We start from the raw sequence: 22,392 nt of genomic DNA on the forward strand, positions 1-22,392 counted from the left end.
AAGAAGAGTGAGACGTCTTAGAGTCTGGGCTTTGATCCTTTCCTGTGAGACCAGTATTAGTTTCCGATGCACCACTGCAGGTTCAATGTATTCCTTTGACATACACATTGTCGATGAAACACAGAAATCGCATCGGAATTAAATACAAAAGGCACAATGCCGCCTTAAGTGCAAGAAGAGTGAGACTTCTTATAGTCTGTGCTTTGATCCTTTCCTGTGAGGCCAGTATTAATTTCCGATACACCACTGCAGGTTCAACGTATTCCTAGGACCTTCACATTGACGATGAAACACAGATATCGCATCTTAATTAAATACAAAAGGCACAATGCCGCCTTAAGTGCAATAAGAGTGTGACTTCTTAGAGTCTGTGGTTTGATCCTTTCCTGCGAGACCAGTATTAGTTTCCCATACACCACTGAAGGTTCAATGTATTCCTTGGATCTTCACATTGACGATGAAACACAGAAATCGCATCGGAATTAAAAACAAAAGGCACAATGCCGCCTTAAGTACAAGTAGAGTGAGACTTCTTAGAGTCTGTTCTTTGATCCTTTCCTGTGAGACCAGTATTAGTTTCCGATACACCACTGCAGGTTCAATGTATTCCTTGGACCTTCACAATGACGATGAAATACAGAAATCGCATCGGAATTAAATACAAAAGGCACAATGCCGCCTTAAGTACAAGAATAGAGACTCTTCTTACAGTCGGTGTTTTGAGCTTTCCCTGTGAGACCAGTATTAGTTTCCGATACACCACTGCAGGTTCAATGTATTCCTTGGACCTTCATATTGACGATGAAACACAGAAATCGCATCGGAATTAAATACAAAAGGCACAATGCCGGCTTAAGTGCAAGACGAGTGAGACTTCTTAGAGTCTGTGCTTTGATCCTTTCCTGTGAGACCAGTATTGGTTTCCGATACACCACTATAGGTTCAATGTATTCCTTGGATGTACACGCAGGTGATGAAAAACTGAAATTAGATCGGAATTAAATGCAAAAGGCACAATGACGCCTTAAGTGCAAGAAGAGTGAGACTTCTTAGAGTCTGTGTTTTGATCCTCTCCTGTGAGACCAGTATTAGTTTCCGATACACCACTGCAGGTTCAATGTATTCCTTGGACATTCACATTGACGATGAAACACAGATATCGCAACGGAATTAAATACAAAAAGCACAATGCCGCCTTAAGTGCAAGGAGAGTGTGACTTCTTAGAGTCTGTGCTTTGATCCTTTCCTGTGAGACCAGTATTAGTTTCCGATACACCACTGCAGGATCAATGGATTCCTTGGACCTTCACATTGACGATGAAACACAGAAATCGCATCGGAATTAAATACAAAAGGCACAATGCCGCCTTAAGTGCAAGAAGTGTGAGACTTCTTAGAGTCTGTGCAATGATCCTTTCCTGTCAGACCAGTATTAGTTTCCGATACACCACTGCAGGTTCAATGTATTCCTTGGACCTTCACATTGACGATGAAACACAGAAATCGCATTGGAATTAAATACCAAAGGCACAATGCCGCCTTAAGTACAAGAATAGAGACTCTTCTTACAGTCGGTGCTTTGAGCATTCCCTGTGAGACCTGTATTAGTTTCCGATACACCACTGCAGGTTCAATGGATTCCTTTGACCTTCACATTGACGATGATATATTGAAATTGCATCGGAATTAAATACAAAAGGCACAATGCCGCCTTAAGTACAAGAATAGAAACTCTTCTTACTGTCGGTGCTTTGAGCATTCGCTGTGAGACCAGTATTAGGTTCCGATGCACCACTGAAGGTTCAATGTATTCCTTGGACATACACATTGACGATGAAACACAGAAATCGCATCGGAATTAAATACAAAAGGCAATTTGGCGCCCTAAGTACAAGAATACAGACTCTCCTTACAGTCGGTGCTTTAAACAATCCCTGTGAGACCAGTTTTAGTTTCCGATACACCACTGCAGGTGCAATGTATTCCTTGGACATACACATTGACGATGAAACACTGAAATCGCATCGGAATTAAATACAAAAGGCACAATGCCGCCTTAAGTACAAGAATAGAGACTCTTCTTACAGTCGGTGCTTTGAGCATTCCCTGTGAGACCAGTATTAGTTTCCGATACATCACCGCCGGTTCAATGTATTCCTTGGACCTTCACATTGACGATGAAACACGGAAATCGCATCGGAGATAAATGCAAAAGGCTCAATGCAACCTGAAGTGCAAGAAGAGTGAGACGTCTTAGAGTCTGGGCTTTGATCCTTTCCTGTGAGACCAGTATTAGTTTCCGATGCACCACTGCAGGTTCAATGTATTCCTTTGACATACACATTGTCGATGAAACACAGAAATCGCATCGGAATTAAATACAAAAGGCACAATGCCGCCTTAAGTGCAAGAAGAGTGAGACGTCTTAGAGTCTGTGTTTGATCCTTTCCTGTGAGACCGGTATTAGTTTCCGATACACCACTGAAGGATCAATGTATTCCTTGGACCTTCACAATGACGATAAAAACACAGATATCGCATCGGAATTAAATACAAAAGGCACAATGCCGCCTTAAGTACAAGAATAGAGACTCTTCTTACAGTCGATGCTTTGAGCTTTCCCTGGGAGACCAGTATTAGTTTCCGATACACCACTGCAGGTTCAATGTATTCCTTGGACCTTCACATTGACGATGAAACACAGAAATCGCATCGGAATTAAATACAAAAGGCACAATGCCGCATTAAGTACAAGAATAGAGACTCTTCTTACAGGCGGTGTTTTGAGCTTTCCCTGTGAGACCAGTATTAGTTTCCGATACACCACTGCAGGTTTAATGTATTCCTTGGTCCTTCACATTGACGATGAAACACAGAAATCGCATCGGAATTAAAGACAAAAGGCACAATGCCGCCTTAAGTGCAAGGAGAGTGTGTCTTCTTAGAGTCTGTGCTTTGATCCTTTCCTGGTAGACCAGTATTAGTTTCCGATACACCACTGCAGGTTCAATGTATTCCTTGGACATTCACATTGACGATGAAACACAGATATCGCAACGGAATTAAATACAAAAGGCACAATGCCGCCTTAAGTGCAAGGAGAGTGTGACTTCTTAGAGTCTGTGCTTTGATCCTTTCCTGTGAGACCAGTATTAGTTTCCGATACACCACTGCAGGTTCAATGTATTCCTTGGACCTTCACATTGACGATGAAACACAGAAATCGCATCGGATTAAATACAAAAGGCACAATGCCGCCTTAAGTGCAAGAAGAGTGAGACTTCTTAGAGTCTGTGCATTGATCCATACCTGTGAGACCAGTATTAGTTTCCGATACACCACTGCAGGTTCAATGTATTCCTTGTACCTTCACATTGACGATGAAACACAGAAATCGCATTGGAATTAAATACCAAAGGCACAATGCCGCCTTAAGTACAAGAATAGAGACTCTTCTTACAGTCGGTGCTTTGAGCACTCCCTGTGAGACCTGTATTAGTTTCCGATACACCACTGCAGGTTCAATGGATTCCTTGGACCTTCACATTGACGATGATACATAGAGATCGCATCGGAATTAAATACAAAAGGCACAATGCCGCCTTAAGTACTAGAATAGAAACTCTTCTTGCAGTCGGTGTATTGAGCATTCGCTGTGAGACCAGTATTAGGTTCCGATGCACCACTGCAAGTTCAATGTATTCCTTTGACATACACATTGACGATGAAACACAGAAATCGCATCGGAATTAAATACAAAAGGCACAATGCCGCCCTAAGTACAAGAATAGAGACTCTTCTTACAGTCGGTGCTTTAAACATTCCCTGTGAGACCAGTTTCAGTTTCCGATACACCACTGCAGGTTCAATGTATTCCTTGGACATACACTTTGACGATGAAACACAGAAATCGCATCGGAATTAAATACAAAAGGCACAATGCCGCCTTAAGTACAAGAATAGAGACTCTTCTTACAGTCGATGCTTTGAGCTTTCCCTGTGAGACCAGTATTAGTTTCCGATACACCAATGCAGGTTTAATGTATTCCTTGGACATATACATTGACGATGAAACACAGAAGTCGCATCGGAATTAAATACAAAAGGCACAATGCCGCCTTAAGTACAAGATTAGAGACTCTTCTTACAGTCAGTGCTTTGGACATTCCCTGTGAGACCAGTATTAGTTTCCGATACACCACTGCAGATTCAATGTATTCCTTGGATATTCACAATGACGATGAAACACAGATATCGCAACGGAATTAAATACAAAAGGCACAAGGACGCCTTAAGTGCAAGAAGAGTAAGACTTCTTAGAGTCTGTGCTTTGAACCTTTCTTGTGAGACCAGTATTAGTTTCCGAACGACCACTGCAGGTTCAATGTATTCCTTGGACATACACATTGACGATGAAACACAGAAATCGCATCGGAATTAAATACAAAAGGCACAATGCCGCCTTAAGTACAAGAATAGAGACTCTTCTTACAGTCGGTGCTTTGAGCATTCCCTGTGAGACCAGTATTAGTTTCCGATAAACCACTGCCGGTTCAATGTATTCCTTGGACCTTCACATTAACGATGAAACACAGAAATCGTATCGGAATTAAATACAAAAGGCTCAATGCAACCTGAAGTGCAAGAAGAGTGAGACGTCTTAGGGTCTGGGCTTTGATCCTTTCCTGTGAGACCAGTATTAGTTTCCGATGCACCACTGCAGGTTCAATGTATTCCTTGGACATACACATTGACGATGAAACACAGATATCGCAACGGAATTAAATTCAAAAGGCACAATGCCGCATTAAGTACAAGAATAGAGACTCTTCTTACAGGCGGTGTTTTGAGCTTTCCCTGTGAGACCAGTATTAGTTTCCGATACACCACTGCAGGTTTAATGTATTCCTTGGTCCTTCACATTGACGATGAAACACAGAAATCGCATCGGAATTAAAGACAAAAGGCACAATGCCGCCTTAAGTGCAAGGAGAGTGTGTCTTCTTAGAGTCTGTGCTTTGATCCTTTCCTGGTAGACCAGTATTAGTTTCCGATACACCACTGCAGGTTCAATGTATTCCTTGGACATTCACATTGACGATGAAACACAGATATCGCAACGGAATTAAATACAAAAGGCACAATGCCGCCTTAAGTGCAAGGAGAGTGTGACTTCTTAGAGTCTGTGCTTTGATCCTTTCCTGTGAGACCAGTATTAGTTTCCGATACACCACTGCAGGTTCAATGTATTCCTTGGACCTTCACATTGACGATGAAACACAGAAATCGCATCGGATTAAATACAAAAGGCACAATGCCGCCTTAAGTGCAAGAAGAGTGAGACTTCTTAGAGTCTGTGCATTGATCCATTCCTGTGAGACCAGTATTAGTTTCCGATACACCACTGCAGGTTCAATGTATTCCTTGTACCTTCACATTGACGATGAAACACAGAAATCGCATTGGAATTAAATACCAAAGGCACAATGCAACCTTAAGTACAAGAATAGAGACTCTTCTTACAGTCGGTGCTTTGAGCACTCCCTGTGAGACCTGTATTAGTTTCCGATACACCACTGCAGGTTCAATGGATTCCTTGGACCTTCACATTGACGATGATACATAGAGATCGCATCGGAATTAAATACAAAAGGCACAATGCCGCCTTAAGTACTAGAATAGAAACTCTTCTTGCAGTCGGTGTATTGAGCATTCGCTGTGAGACCAGTATTAGGTTCCGATGCACCACTGCAGGTTCAATGTATTCCTTTGACATACACATTGACGATGAAACACAGAAATCGCATCGGAATTAAATACAAAAGGCACAATGCCGCCCTAAGTACAAGAATAGAGACTCTTCTTACAGTCGGTGCTTTAAACATTCCCTGTGAGACCAGTTTCAGTTTCCGATACACCACTGCAGGTTCAATGTATTCCTTGGACATACACATTGACGATGAAACACAGAAATCGCATCGGAATTAAATACAAAAGGCACAATGCCGCCTTAAGTACAAGAATAGAGACTCTTCTTACAGTCGATGCTTTGAGCTTTCCCTGTGAGACCAGTATTAGTTTCCGATACACCAATGCAGGTTTAATGTATTCCTTGGACATATACATTGACGATGAAACACAGAAGTCGCATCGGAATTAAATACAAAAGGCACAATGCCGCCTTAAGTACAAGATTAGAGACTCTTCTTACAGTCAGTGCTTTGAGCATTCCCTGTGAGACCAGTATTAGTTTCCGATACACCACTGCAGATTCAATGTATTCCTTGGATATTCACAATGACGATGAAACACAGATATCGCAACGGAATGAAATACAAAAGGCACAATGCCGCCTTAAGTGCAAGAAGAGTGTGACTTCTTAGAGTCTGTGCTTTGATCCTTTCCTGTGAGACCAGTATTAGTTTCCGATACACCACTGCAGGTTTAATGTATTCCTTGGACCTTCACATTGACGATGAAACACAGAAATCACATCGGAATTAAATACAAAAGGCACAAGGACGCCTTAAGTGCAAGAAGAGTAAGACTTCTTAGAGTCTGTGCTTTGAACCTTTCTTGTGAGACCAGTATTAGTTTCCGATCGACCACTGCAGGTTCAATGTATTCCTTGGACATACACATTGACGATGAAACACAGAAATCGCATCGGAATTAAATACAAAAGGCACAATGCCGCCTTAAGTACAAGAATAGAGACTCTTCTTACAGTCGGTGCTTTGAGCATTCCCTGTGAGACCAGTATTAGTTTCCGATAAACCACTGCCGGTTCAATGTATTCCTTGGACCTTCACATTAACGATGAAACACAGAAATCGCATCGGAATTAAATACAAAAGGCTCAATGCAACCTGAAGTGCAAGAAGAGTGAGACGTCTTAGGGTCTGGGCTTTGATCCTTTCCTGTGAGACCAGTATTAGTTTCCGATGCACCACTGCAGGTTCAATGTATTCCTTGGACATACACATTGACGATGAAACACAGATATCGCAACGGAATTAAATTCAAAAGGCACAATGCCGCCTTAAGTACAAGAATAGAGACTCTTCCTACAGTCGGTGCTTAGAGCATTCCCTGTGAGACCAGTATTAGCTTCCGATACACCACTGCAGGTTCAATGTATTCCCTGGACATACACATTGACGATGAAACACAGAAATCGCATCGGAATTAAATAAAAAAGGCACAATGCCGCCTTAAGTGCAAGAAGAGTGAGACTTCTTAGAGTCTGTGCTTTGATCCTTTCCTGTGAGACCAGTATTAGTTTCCGATACACCATTGCAGGTTCAATGTATACCTTGTACGTACACGTTGGTGATGAAAAACTGAAATTAGATAGGAATTAAATACAAAAGGCACAATGCCGCCTAAGTACAAGAATAGAAACTCTTCTTACAGTCGGTGCTTTAAGCATTCCCTGTGAGACCAGTATTAGTTTCCGATACACCACTGCAGGTTCTACGTATTCCTTGGACCATCACATTGAAGATGAAACACAGAAATCGCATCGGAATTAAATACAAAAGGCACAATGCCGCCTTAAGTACAAGAATAGAGACTCTTCTTACAGTCGGTGCTTTGAGCATTCCCTGTGAGACCTGTATTTGTTTCCGATACACCAATGCCGGTTCAATGTATTTCTTGGACCTTCACATTGACGATGAAACACAGAAATCGCATCGGAATTAGAAACAAAAGGCTCAATACAACCTTAAGTACAAGAAGAGTGAGACGTCTTAGAGTCTAAGATTTGATCCTTTCCTGTGAGACCAGTATTAGTTTCCGATACACCACTGCAGGTACAATGTATTCCATGGACCTTCACATTGACGATGAAACACAGAAATCGCATAGTAATTAAATACAAAAGGCACAATGCCGCCTTGAGTGCAAGAAGACTGAGATTTCTTAGAGTCTGTGCTTTGATCCTTTCCTGTGAGACCAGTATTAGTATCCGATACACCACTGCAGGTTCAATGTATTCCTTGGACATTCACATTGACGATGAAACACAGATATCGCAACGGAATTAAATACAAAAGGCTCAATGCAACCTGAAGTGCAAGAAGAGTGAGACGTCTTAAAGTCTGGGCTTTGATCCTTTCCTGTGAGACCAGTATTAGTTTCCGATGCACCACTGCAGGTTCAATGTATTCCTTGGACATACACATTGACGATGAAACACAGAAATCGCATCGGAATTTATTACAAAAGGCACAATGATGCCCTAAGTTCAAGAATAGAAACTCATCTTACAGTCGGTGCTTTGAGCATTCCCTGTGAGACCAGTATTAGTTTCTGATACACCACTGCAGGTTCAATGTATTCCTTGGACATAGACATTGCCGATGAAACACAGAAGTCACATCGGAATTACATACAAAATGCACAAGGCCGCCTTAAGTACAAGATTAGAGACTCATCTTACAGTCGGTGCTTTGAGCATTCCCTGTGAGACCAGTAATAGTTTCCGATACTTCACTGCAGGTTCAATGTATTCCTTGGACCTTCACATTGACGATGAAACACAGAAATCGCATCGGAATTAAATACAAAAGGCACAATGCAGCATTAAGTACAAGAATAGAGACTCTTCTTACAGGCGGTGCTTTGAGCTTTCCTGTGAGATCAGTATTAGTTTCCGATACACCATTGCAGGTTTAATGTATTCCTTGGACGTTCACATTGACGATGAAACACAGAAATCGCATCGGAATTAAATACAAAAGGCACAATGCAGCATTAAGTACAAGAATAGAGACTCTTCTTACAGTCGGTGCTTAGAGCATTCCCTGTGAGACCAGTATTAGCTTCCGAACACCACTACAGGTTCAATGTGCTCCTTAAACATACACATTGAAGACGAAACACAGAAATCACATCGGAATTAAATAAAAAAGGCTCAATGCCGCCTTATGTGTAAGTAGAGTGAGTCTTCTTAGAGTCTGTGCTTTGATCCTTTCCTGTGAGACCAGTATTAGTTTCCGATACACCACTGCAGTTTCAATGTATTCCTTGGACATTCACATTGACGATGAAACACAGAAATCGCATCGGAATTAAATACAAAAGGCTCATTTCAACCTTAAGTGCAAGAAGAGTGAGACATCTTAGAGTCTGTGCTTTGATCCTTTCCTGTGAGACCGGTATTAGTTTCCGATACACCACTGAAGGATCAATGTATTCCTTGGACCTTCACAATGACGATAAAAACAAAGATATCGCATCGGAATTAAATACAAAAGGCACAATGCCGCCTTAAGTACAAGAATAGAGACTCTTCTTACAGTCGATGCTTTGAACTTTCCCTGTGAGACCAGTATTAGTTTCCGATACACCAATGCAGGTTTAATGTATTCCTTGGACATATACATTGACGATGAAACACAGAAGTCGCATCGGAATTAAATACAAAAGGCACAATGCCGCCTTAAGTACAAGATTAGAGACTCTTCTTACAGTCAGTGCTTTGAGCATTCCCTGTGAGACCAGTATTAGTTTCCGATACACCACTGCAGGTTCAATGTATTCCTTGGATATTCACAATGACGATGAAACACAGATATCGCAACGGAATGAAATACAAAAGGCACAATGCCGCCTTAAGTGCAAGAAGAGTGTGACTTCTTAGAGTCTGTGCTTTGATCCTTTCCTGTGAGACCAGTATTAGTTTTCGATACACCACTGCAGGTTTAATGTATTCCTTGGACCTTCACATTGACGATGAAACACAGAAATCACATCGGAATTAAATACAAAAGGCACAAGGACGCCTTAAGTGCAAGAAGAGTAAGACTTCTTAGAGTCTGTGCTTTGAACCTTTCTTGTGAGACCAGTATTAGTTTCCGATCGACCACTGCAGGTTCAATGTATTCCTTGGACATACACATTGACGATGAAACACAGAAATCGCATCGGAATTAAATACAAAAGGCACAATGCCGCCTTAAGTACAAGAATAGAGACTCTTCTTACAGTCGGTGCTTTGAGCATTCCCTGTGAGACCAGTATTAGTTTCCGATAAACCACTGCCGGTTCAATGTATTCCTTGGACCTTCACATTAACGATGAAACACAGAAATCGCATCGGAATTAAATACAAAAGGCTCAATGCAACCTGAAGTGCAAGAAGAGTGAGACGTCTTAGGGTCTGGGCTTTGATCCTTTCCTGTGAGACCAGTATTAGTTTCCGATGCTCCACTGCAGGTTCAATGTATTCCTTGGACATACACATTGACGATGAAACACAGAAATCGCAACGGAATTAAATTCAAAAGGCACAATGCCGCCTTAAGTACAAGAATAGAGACTCTTCCTACAGTCGGTGCTTAGAGCATTCCCTGTGAGACCAGTATTAGCTTCCGATACACCACTGCAGGTTCAATGTATTCCCTGGACATACACATTGACGATGAAACACAGAAATCGCATCGGAATTAAATAAAAAGGCACAATGCCGCCTTAAGTGCAAGAAGAGTGAGACTTCTTAGAGTCTGTGCTTTGATCCTTTCCTGTGAGACCAGTATTAGTTTCCGATACACCATTGCAGGTTCAATGTATACCTTGTACGTACACGTTGGTGATGAAAAACTGAAATTAGATAGGAATTAATTACAAAAGGCACAATGCCGCCTAAGTACAAGAATAGAAACTCTTCTTACAGTCGGTGCTTTAAGCATTCCCTGTGAGACCAGTATTAGTTTCCGATACACCACTGCAGGTTCTATGTATTCCTTGGACCATCACATTGAAGATGAGACACAGAAATCGCATCGGAATTAAATACAAAAGGCACAATGCCGCCTTAAGTACAAGAATAGAGACTCTTCTTACAGTCGGTGCTTTGAGCATTCCCTGTGAGACCTGTGTTTGTTTCCGATACACCAATGCCGGTTCAATGTATTTCTTGGACCTTCACATTGACGATGAAACACAGAAATCGCATCGGAATTAAATACAAAAGGCTCAATACAACCTTAAGTGCAAGAAGAGTGAGACGTCTTAGAGTCTGAGATTTGATCCTTTCCTGTGAGACCAGTATTAGTTTCCGATACACCACTGCAGGTTCAATGTATTCCATGGACCTTCACATTGACGATGAAACACAGAAATCGCATAGTAATTAAATACAAAAGGCACAATGCCGCCTTGAGTGCAAGAAGACTGAGATTTCTTAGAGTATGTGCTTTGATCCTTTCCTGTGAGACCAGTATTAGTTTCCGATACACCACTGCAGGTTCAATGTATTCCTTGGACATTCACATTGACGATGAAACACAGATATCGCAACGGAATTAAATACAAAAGGCTCAATGCAACCTGAAGTGCAAGAAGAGTGAGACGTCTTAGAGTCTGGGCTTTGATCCTTTCCTGTGAGACCAGTATTAGTTTCCGATGCACCACTGCAGGTTCAATGTATTCCTAGGACATACGCATTGACGATGAAACACAGAAATCGCAACGGAATTAAATACAAAAGGCACAATGCCGCCTTAAGTACAAGAATAGAGACTCTTCCTACAGTCGGTGCTTAGAGCATTCCCTGTGAGCCCAGTATTAGCTTCCGATACACCACTGCAGGTTCAATGTTTTCCTTGGACATACACATTGATGATGAAACACAGAAATCGCATCGGAATTAAATACAAAAAGCACAATGCCGCCTTAAGTACAAGAGTAGAGACTCTTCTTACAGTCGGTGTTTTGAGCATTCTCTGTGAGATCAGTATTAGTTTCCGATGCAATACTGCAGGTTCAATGTATTCCTTGGACATACACATTGACGATGAAACACAGAAATCGCATCGGAATTTAATACAAAAGGCACAATGATGCCCTAAGTTCAAGAATAGAAACTCATCTTACAGTCGGTGCTTTGAGCATTTTCTGTGAGACCAGTATTAGTTTCTGATACACCACTGCAGGTTCAATGTATTCCTTGGACATAGACATTGCCGATGAAACACAGAAGTCACATCGGAATTACATACAAAATGCACAATGCCGCCTTAAGTACAAGATTAGAGACTCATCTTACAGTCGGTGCTTTGAGCATTCCCTGTGAGACCAGTAATAGTTTCCGATACTTCACTGCAGGTTCAATGTATTCCTTGGACCTTCACATTGACGATGAAACACAGAAATCGCATCGGAATTAAATACAAAAGGCACAATGCAGCATTAAGTACAAGAATAGAGACTCTTCTTTCAGGCGGTGCTTTGAGCTTTCATTGTGAGATCAGTATTAGTTTCCGATACACCATTGCAGGTTTAATGTATTCCTTGGACGTTCACATTGACGATGAAACACAGAAATCCCATCGGAATTAAATAAAAAAGGCACAATGACGCCTTAAGTGCAAGAAGAGTGAGACTTCTTACAGTCTGTGCTTTGATCCTTTCCTGTGAGACCGGTATTAGTTTCCGATACAACACTGCCGGTTCAATGTATTCCTTGGACCTTCACAATGACGATAAAAACACAGAAATCGCATCGGAATTAAATACAAAAGGCACAATGCCGCCTTAAGTACAAGAATAGAGACTCTTCTTACAGTCGATGCTTTGAACTTTCCCTGTGAGACCAGTATTAGTTTCCGATACACCAATGCAGGTTTAATGTATTCCTTGGACATATACATTGACGATGAAACACAGAAGTCGCATCGGAATTAAATACAAAAGGCACAATGCCGCCTTAAGTACAAGATTAGAGACTCTTCTTACAGTCAGTGCTTTGAGCATTCCCTGTGAGACCAGTATTAGTTTCCGATACACCACTGCAGGTTCAATGTATTTCTTGGATATTCACAATGACGATGAAACACAGATATCGCAACGGAATGAAATACAAAAGGCACAATGCCGCCTTAAGTGCAAGAAGAGTGTGACTTCTTAGAGTCTGTGCTTTGATCCTTTCCTGTGAGACCAGTATTAGTTTTCGATACACCACTGCAGGTTTAATGTATTCCTTGGACCTTCATATTGACGATGAAACACAGAAATCACATCGGAATTAAATACAAAAGGCACAAGGACGCCTTAAGTGCAAGAAGAGTAAGACTTCTTAGAGTCTGTGCTTTGAACCTTTCTTGTGAGACCAGTATTAGTTTCCGATCGACCACTGCAGGTTCAATGTATTCCTTGGACATACACATTGACGATGAAACACAGAAATCGCATCGGAATTAAATACAAAAGGCACAATGCCGCCTTAAGTACAAGAATAGAGACTCTTCTTACAGTCGGTGCTTTGAGCATTCCCTGTGAGACCAGTATTAGTTTCCGATAAACCACTGCCGGTTCAATGTATTCCTTGGACCTTCACATTAACGATGAAACACAGAAATCGCAACGGAATTAAATACAAAAGGCTCAATGCAACCTGAAGTGCAAGAAGAGTGAGACGTCTTAGGGTCTGGGCTTTGATCCTTTCCTGTGAGACCAGTATTAGTTTCCGATGCTCCACTGCAGGTTCAATGTATTCCTTGGACATACACATTGACGATGAAACACAGAAATCGCAACGGAATTAAATTCAAAAGGCACTATGCCGCCTTAAGTACAAGAATAGAGACTCTTCCTACAGTCGGTGCTTAGAGCATTCCCTGTGAGACCAGTATTAGCTTCCGATACACCACTGCAGGTTCAATGTATTCCCTGGACATACACATTGACGATGAAACACAGAAATCGCATCGGAATTAAATAAAAAGGCACAATGCCGCCTTAAGTGCAAGAAGAGTGAGACTTCTTAGAGTCTGTGCTTTGATCCTTTCCTGTGAGACCAGTATTAGTTTCCGATACACCATTGCAGGTTCAATGTATACCTTGTACGTACACGTTGGTGATGAAAAACTGAAATTAGATAGGAATTAATTACAAAAGGCACAATGCCGCCTAAGTACAAGAATAGAAACTCTTCTTACAGTCGGTGCTTTAAGCATTCCCTGTGAGACCAGTATTAGTTTCCGATACACCACTGCAGGTTCTATGTATTCCTTGGACCATCACATTGAAGATGAGACACAGAAATCGCATCGGAATTAAATACAAAAGGCACAATGCCGCCTTAAGTACAAGAATAGAGACTCTTCTTACAGTCGGTGCTTTGAGCATTCCCTGTGAGACCTGTGTTTGTTTCCGATACACCAATGCCGGTTCAATGTATTTCTTGGACCTTCACATTGACGATGAAACACAGAAATCGCATCGGAATTAAATACAAAAGGCTCAATACAACCTTAAGTGCAAGAAGAGTGAGACGTCTTAGAGTCTGAGATTTGATCCTTTCCTGTGAGACCAGTATTAGTTTCCGATACACCACTGCAGGTTCAATGTATTCCATGGACCTTCACATTGACGATGAAACACAGAAATCGCATAGTAATTAAATACAAAAGGCACAATGCCGCCTTGAGTGCAAGAAGACTGAGATTTCTTAGAGTCTGTGCTTTGATCCTTTCCTGTGAGACCAGTATTAGTTTCCGATACACCACTGCAGGTTCAATGTATTCCTTGGACATTCACATTGACGATGAAACACAGATATCGCAACGGAATTAAATACAAAAGGCTCAATGCAACCTGAAGTGCAAGAAGAGTGAGACGTCTTAGAGTCTGGGCTTTGATCTTTTCCTGTGAGACCAGTATTAGTTTCCGATGCACCACTGCAGGTTCAATGTATTCCTAGGACATACGCATTGACGATGAAACACAGAAATCGCAACGGAATTAAATACAAAAGGCACAATGCCGCCTTAAGTACAAGAATAGAGACTCTTCCTACAGTCGGTGCTTAGAGCATTCCCTGTGAGCCCAGTATTAGCTTCCGATACACCACTGCAGGTTCAATGTTTTCCTTGGACATACACATTGATGATGAAACACAGAAATCGCATCGGAATTAAATACAAAAAGCACAATGCCGCCTTAAGTACAAGAGTAGAGACTCTTCTTACAGTCGGTGTTTTGAGCATTCTCTGTGAGATCAGTATTAGTTTCCGATGCAATACTGCAGGTTCAATGTATTCCTTGGACATACACATTGACGATGAAACACAGAAATCGCATCGGAATTTAATACAAAAGGCACAATGATGCCCTAAGTTCAAGAATAGAAACTCATCTTACAGTCGGTGCTTTGAGCATTCTCTGTGAGACCAGTATTAGTTTCTGATACACCACTGCAGGTTCAATGTATTCCTTGGACATAGACATTGCCGATGAAACACAGAAGTCACATCGGAATTACATACAAAATGCACAATGCCGCCTTAAGTACAAGATTAGAGACTCATCTTACAGTCGGTGCTTTGAGCATTCCCTGTGAGACCAGTAATAGTTTCCGATACTTCACTGCAGGTTCAATGTATTCCTTGGACCTTCACATTGACGATGAAACACAGAAATCGCATCGGAATTAAATACAAAAGGCACAATGCAGCATTAAGTACAAGAATAGAGACTCTTCTTACAGGCGGTGCTTTGAGCTTTCATTGTGAGATCAGTATTAGTTTCCGATACACCATTGCAGGTTTAATGTATTCCTTGGACGTTCACATTGACGATGAAACACAGAAATCCCATCGGAATTAAATAAAAAAGGCACAATGACGCCTTAAGTGCAAGAAGACTGAGACTTCTTACAGTCTGTGCTTTGATCCTTTCCTGTGAGACCGGTATTAGTTTCCGATACAACACTGCAGGTTCAATGTATTCCTTGGACCTTCACAATGACGATAAAAACACAGAAATCGCATCGGAATTAAATACAAAAGGCACAATGCCGCCTTAAGTACAAGATTAGAGACTCTTCTTACAGTCGATGCTTTGAGCATTCCCTGTGAGATCAGTATTAGTTTCCGATACAGAACTGCAGGTTCAATGTATTCCTTGGACCTTCACATTGACGATGAAACACAGATATCGCAACGGAATTAAATACAAAAGGCACAATGCCGCCTTAAGTGTAAGAAGAGTGAGACTTCTTACAGTCTGTGCTTTGATCCTTTCCTGTGAGACCAGTATTAGTTACGATACACCACTGCACGTTCAATGTATTCCTTGGACCTTCACATTGAATATGAAAGACAGAAATCGTATCGGAATTAAACTCAAAAGACACTAAGCCGACTTAAGTACAAGAATACAGACTCTTATTACAGTCGGTGCTTTGAGCATTCCCGGTGAGACTTGTATTAGTTTGCGATACACCACTGCAGGTTCAATGTATTCCTTGGACCTTGACATTGACGATGAAACACAGAAATCGCATCGGAATTAAATACAAAAGGCACAATGCCGCCCTAAGTACAAGAATAGGGACTCATCTTACAGTCGGTGTCTTGAGCATTCCCTGTGAGACCAGTATTAGGTTCCGATGCACCACTACAGGTTCAATGTATTCGTTGGACATACACATTGAGATGAAACACCGAAATCGCATCGGAAGTAATTACAAAAGGCACAATGCCGCCGTAAGTACAAGAATAGAGACTCTTCTTACAGTCGGTGCTTTGAGCATTCCCTGTGAGACCAGTATGAGTTTCCGATACACCACTGCAGGTTCAATGTATTCCTTGGACCTTGACATTGACGATGAAACACAGAAATCGCATCGGAATTAAATACAAAAGGCACAATGCCGCCCTAAGTACAAGAATAGGGACTCATCTTACAGTCGGTGCTTTGAGCATTCCCTGTGAGACCAGTATTAGTTTCCGATACACCACTGCAGGTTCAATGTATTCCTTGGACATACACATTGACGATGAATCACAGAAATCGCATCGGAATTAAGTACAATGGGCACAATGCCGCCTTAAGTACAAGAATAGAGACTCTTCTTACGGTCGGTGCTTTGAGCATTCTCTGTGAGACCAGTATTATATTCCGATACACCACTGCAGGTTCAATGTATTCCTTTGACATACACATTGACGATGAAACACAGAAATCGCATCGGAATTAAATACAAAAGGCACAATGCCGCCTTAAGTACAAGAATAGAGACTCTTCTTACAGTCGGTGCTTTGAGCATTCCCTGCGAGACCAGTATTAGTTTCCGATACACCACTGCAGTTTCAATGTATTCCTTGGACCATCAGATTGACGAAGATACACAGAAATCGCATCGGAATTAAATACAAAAGGCACAATGCCGCCTTAAGTACAAGAATAAAGACCCTTCTTACAGTCGATGCTTTGAGCATTCCCTGTGAGATCAGTATTAGTTTCTGATACACCTCAGCATGTTCAATGTATTCCTTGGACATACACATTGACGATGAAACACTGAAATCGCATCGGAATTAAATACAGAAGGCACAATACCGCCTTAAGTACAAGATTAGAGACTCTTCTTACAGTCGGTGTTTGTGCATTACCTGTGAGACCAGTATTAGTTTCCGATACACCACTGCAGGTTCAATGTATTCCTTGGACATACACATTGATGATGATACACAGAAATCGCATCGGAATTAAATACAAAAGGCACAATGCCGCCTTTAGTACAAGAATAGAGACTCTTCTTACAGTCGGTTCTTTGAGCATTCCCTGTGAGCCCAGTATTAGTTTCCGATACACCACTGCAGGTTCAATGTATTCCTTGGACATACACATTGACGATGAAACACAGAAATCGCTTCGAAATTAAATACAAAATTCACAATGCCGCCGTAAGTACAAGAATAGAGACTCTTCTTACAGTCGATGCTTTGAGCATTCCCTGTGAGACCAGTATTAGTTTCCGATACACCACTGAAGGTTCAATGTATTCCTCGGACCTTCACATTGACGATGAAACACAGATATCGCAACGGAATTAAATACAAAAGGCACAATGCCACCTTAAGTGCAAGAAGAGTGTGACTTCTTAGAGTCTGTGCTTTGATCCTTTCCTGTGAGACCAGTATTAGTTTCCGATACACCACTGCAGGTTCAATGTATTCCATGGACCTTCACAATGTCGATGAAACACAGAAATCGCATCGGAATTAAATACAAAAGGCACAATGCCACCTTAAGTGCAAGAAGAGTGAGATTTCTTAGAGTCTGTGCTTTGATCTTTTCCTGTGAGACCAGTATTAGTTTCCGATACACCACTGCAGGTAAAATGTATTCCTTGGACCTTCACAATGACGATGATACATAGAAATCGCATCGGAATTAAATACAAAAAGCACAATGCCGCCTTAAGTACAAGAATAGAGACTCTTCTTACAGTCGGTGTTTTGAGCCTTCCCTGAGAGACCAGTATTAGGTTCCGATGCACCACTACAGGTTCAATGTATTCGTTGGACATACACATTGACGATGAAACACAGAAATCGCATCGGAATTAAATACAAAATTCACAATGCCGCCGTAAGTACAAGAATAGAGACTCTTCTTACAGTCGGTGATTTGAGCATTCCCTGTGAGACCAGTATGAGTTTCCGATACACCACTGTAGGTTCAATGTATTCCTTGGATATACACATTGAGGATGAAACACAGAAATCGCATCGGAAGTAAATACAAAAGGCACAATGCCGCCTTAAGTACAAGAATAGAGACTCTTCTTACAGTCGGTGCTTTGAGCATTCCCTGTGAGACCAGTATTAGTTTCCGATACACCACTGCAGGTTCAATGTATTCCTTGGACCTTGACATTGACGATGAAACACAGAAATCGCATCGGAATTAAATACAAAAGGCACAATGCCGCCCTAAGTACAAGAATAGGTACTCATCTTACAGTCGGTGCTTTGAGCATTCCCTGTGAGACCAGTATTAGTTTCCGATACACCACTGCAGGTTCAATGTATTCCTTGGACATACACATTGACGATGAATCACAGAAATCGCATCGGAATTAAGTACAATGGGCACAATGCCGCCTTAAGTACAAGAATAGAGACTCTTCTTACGGTCGGTGCATTGAGCATTCTCTGTGAGACCAGTATTATATTCCGATACACCACTGCAGGTTCAATGTATTCCTTTGACATACACATTGACGATGAAACACAGAAATCGCATCGGAATTAAATACAAAAGGCACAATGCCGCCTTAAGTACAAGAATAGAGACTCTTCTTACAGTCGGTGCTTTGAGCATTCCCTGCGAGACCAGTATTAGTTTCCGATACACCACTGCAGTTTCAATGTATTCCTTGGACCATCAGATTGACGAAGATACACAGAAATCGCATCGGAATTAAATACAAAAGGCACAATGCCGCCTTAAGTACAAGAATAAAGACCCTTCTTACAGTCGATGCTTTGAGCATTCCCTGTGAGATCAGTATTAGTTTCTGATACACCTCAGCATGTTCAATGTATTCCTTGGACATACACATTGACGATGAAACACAGAAATCGCATCGGAATTAAATACAGAAGGCACAATACCGCCTTAAGTACAAGATTAGAGACTCTTCTTACAGTCGGTGTTTGTGCATTCCCTGTGAGACCAGTATTAGTTTCCGATACACCACTGCAGGTTCAATGTATTCCTTGGACATACACATTGATGATGATACACAGAAATCGCATCGGAATTAAATACAAAAGGCACAATGCCGCCTTTAGTACAAGAATAGAGACTCTTCTTACAGTCGGTTCTTTGAGCATTCCCTGTGAGCCCAGTATTAGTTTCCGATACACCTATGCAGGTTCAATGTATTCCTTGGACATACACATTGACGATGAAACACACAAATCGCTTCGAAATTAAATACAAAATTCACAATGCCGCCGTAGGTACAAGAATAGAGACTCTTCTTACAGTCGATGCTTTGAGCATTCCCTGTGAGACCAGTATTAGTTTCCGATACACCACTGAAGGTTCAATGTATTCCTCGGACCTTCACATTGACGATGAAACACAGATATCGCAACGGAATTAAATACAAAAGGCACAATGCCACCTTAAGTGCAAGAAGAGTGTGACTTCTTAGAGTCTGTGCTTTGATCCTTTCCTGTGAGACCAGTATTAGTTTCCGATACACCACTGCAGGTTCAATGTATTCCATGGACCTTCACAATGTCGATGAAACACAGAAATCGCATCGGAATTAAATACAAAAGGCACAATGCCGCCTTAAGTGCAAGAAGAGTGAGACTTCTTAGAGTCTGTGCTTTGATCCTTTCCTGTGAGACCAGTATTAGTTTCCGATACACCACTGCAGGTTAAATGTATTCCTTGGACCTTCACAATGACGATGATACATAGAAATCGCATCGGAATTAAATACAAAAAGCACAATGCCGCCTTAAGTACAAGAATAGAGACTCTTCTTACAGTCGGTGTTTTGAGCATTCCCTGTGAGACCAGTATTAGTTTCCGATACACCACTGCAGGTTCAATGTATTCCTTGGACCTTGACATTGACGATGAAACACAGAAATCGCATCGGAATTAAATACAAAAGGCTCAATGCAACCTGAAGTGCAAGAAGAGTGAGATGTCTTAGAGTCTGGGCTTTGATCCTTTCCTGTGAGACCAGTATTAGTTTCCGATGCACCACTGCAGGTTCAATGTATTCCTAGGACATACACATTGACGATGAAACACAGAAATCGCAACGGAATTAAATACAAAAGGCACAATGCCGCCTTAAGTACAAGAATAGAGACTCTTCCTACAGTCGGTGCTTAGAGCATTCCCTGTGAGACCAGTATTAGCTTCCGATACACCACTGCAGGTTAAATGTTTTCCTTGGACATACACATTGACGATGAAACACGGATATCGCATCAGAATTAAATACAAAAGGCTCAATGCCGCCTTAAGTGCAAGTAGAGTGAGACTTCTTAGAGTCTGTGCTTTGATCCTTTCCTGTGAGACCAGTATTAGTTTCCGATACACCACTGCAGGTTCAATGTATTCCTTGGACCTTCACATTGACGATGTAACATAGAAATCGCATCGGAATTAAATACAAAAGGCTCATTGCAACCTTAATTGCAAGAAGAGTGAGACGTCTTAGAGTCTGGTCTTTGATCCTTTCCTGTGAGACCAGTATTAGTTTCCGATGCACAACTGCATGTTCAATGTATTCCTTGGACATACACATTGACGATGAAACACAGAAATCGAATCGGAATTAAATACAAAAGGCACAATGCCGCCTTAAGTACAAGAATAGAGACTCTTCTTACAGTCGGTGTTTTGGGCATTCTCTGTGAGACCAGTATTAGTTTCCGATACACCACTGCAGGTTCAATGTATTCCTTGGACGTACACGTTGGTGATGAAAAACTGAAATTAGATCGGAATTAAATACAAAGGGCACAATGCCGCCTTAAGTGAAAGAAGAGTGAGACATCTTAGAGTCTGTGCTTTGATCCTTTCCTGTGAGACCAGTATTAGTTTCCGATACACCACTGCAGGTTCAATGTATTCCTTGGACCTTCACATTGACGATGAAACACAGAAATCGCATCGTAATTAAATACAAAAGGCACAATGCCGCCTTAAGTGCAAGAAGAGTGAGACTTCTTAGAGTCTGTGCTTTGATCCTTTCCTGTGAGACCAGTATTAGTTTCCAATACACCACTGCAGGTTCAATGTATTCCTTTGACTTTCACATTGACGTTGAAACACAGATGTCGCAACGGAATTAAATACAAAAGGCACAATGCCGCCTTCAGTGCATGAAGAGTGTGACTTCTTAGAGTCTGTGCTTTGATCCTTTCCTTTGAGACCAGTATTAGTTTCCGATACACCACTGCACGTTCAATGTATTGGTTCAAATGGCTCTAAGCACTATGGGACTTAACATCTGAGATCATCATTCCCCGAGACTTAGAACTAATTAAACCTAACTAACCTAAGGACATCACACACAGCCATGCCCGCGGAGGATTCGAACCTGCGACCGTAGCAGCAGCGCGGTTCCAGACTGAAGCGCCTAGAACCGCTCAGCTACCGCGGCCGGCGTTCAATGTATTCCTTGGACCTTCACATTGACGATGAAACACAGAAATCGCATCGGAATTAAATACAAAAGGCACAATGCCGCCTTAAGTGCAAGAAGAGTGAGACTTCTTAGAGTCTGTGCTTTGATCCTTTCCTGTGAGAGCAGTTTTAGTTTCCGATACACCACTGCAGGTTCAATGTATTCCTGGGACCTTCACATTGACGATGAAACACAGAAATCGCATCGGAATTAAATACAAAAGGCACAATGCCGCCCTAAGTAAAAGAATAGGGACTCATCTTACAGTCGGTGCTTTGAGCATTCCCTGTGAGACCAGTATTAGTTTCCGATACACCACTGCAGGTTCAATGTATTCCTTGGACCTTCACATTGACGATGAAACACGGAAATCGTATCGGAATCAAATACAAAAGGCTCAATGCAACCTGAAGTGCAAGAAGATT

Source organism: Schistocerca serialis, chromosome 3 (assembly GCF_023864345.2).
Source record: "Schistocerca serialis cubense isolate TAMUIC-IGC-003099 chromosome 3, iqSchSeri2.2, whole genome shotgun sequence".
In the NCBI taxonomy this organism is placed as follows: domain Eukaryota; kingdom Metazoa; phylum Arthropoda; class Insecta; order Orthoptera; family Acrididae; genus Schistocerca; species Schistocerca serialis.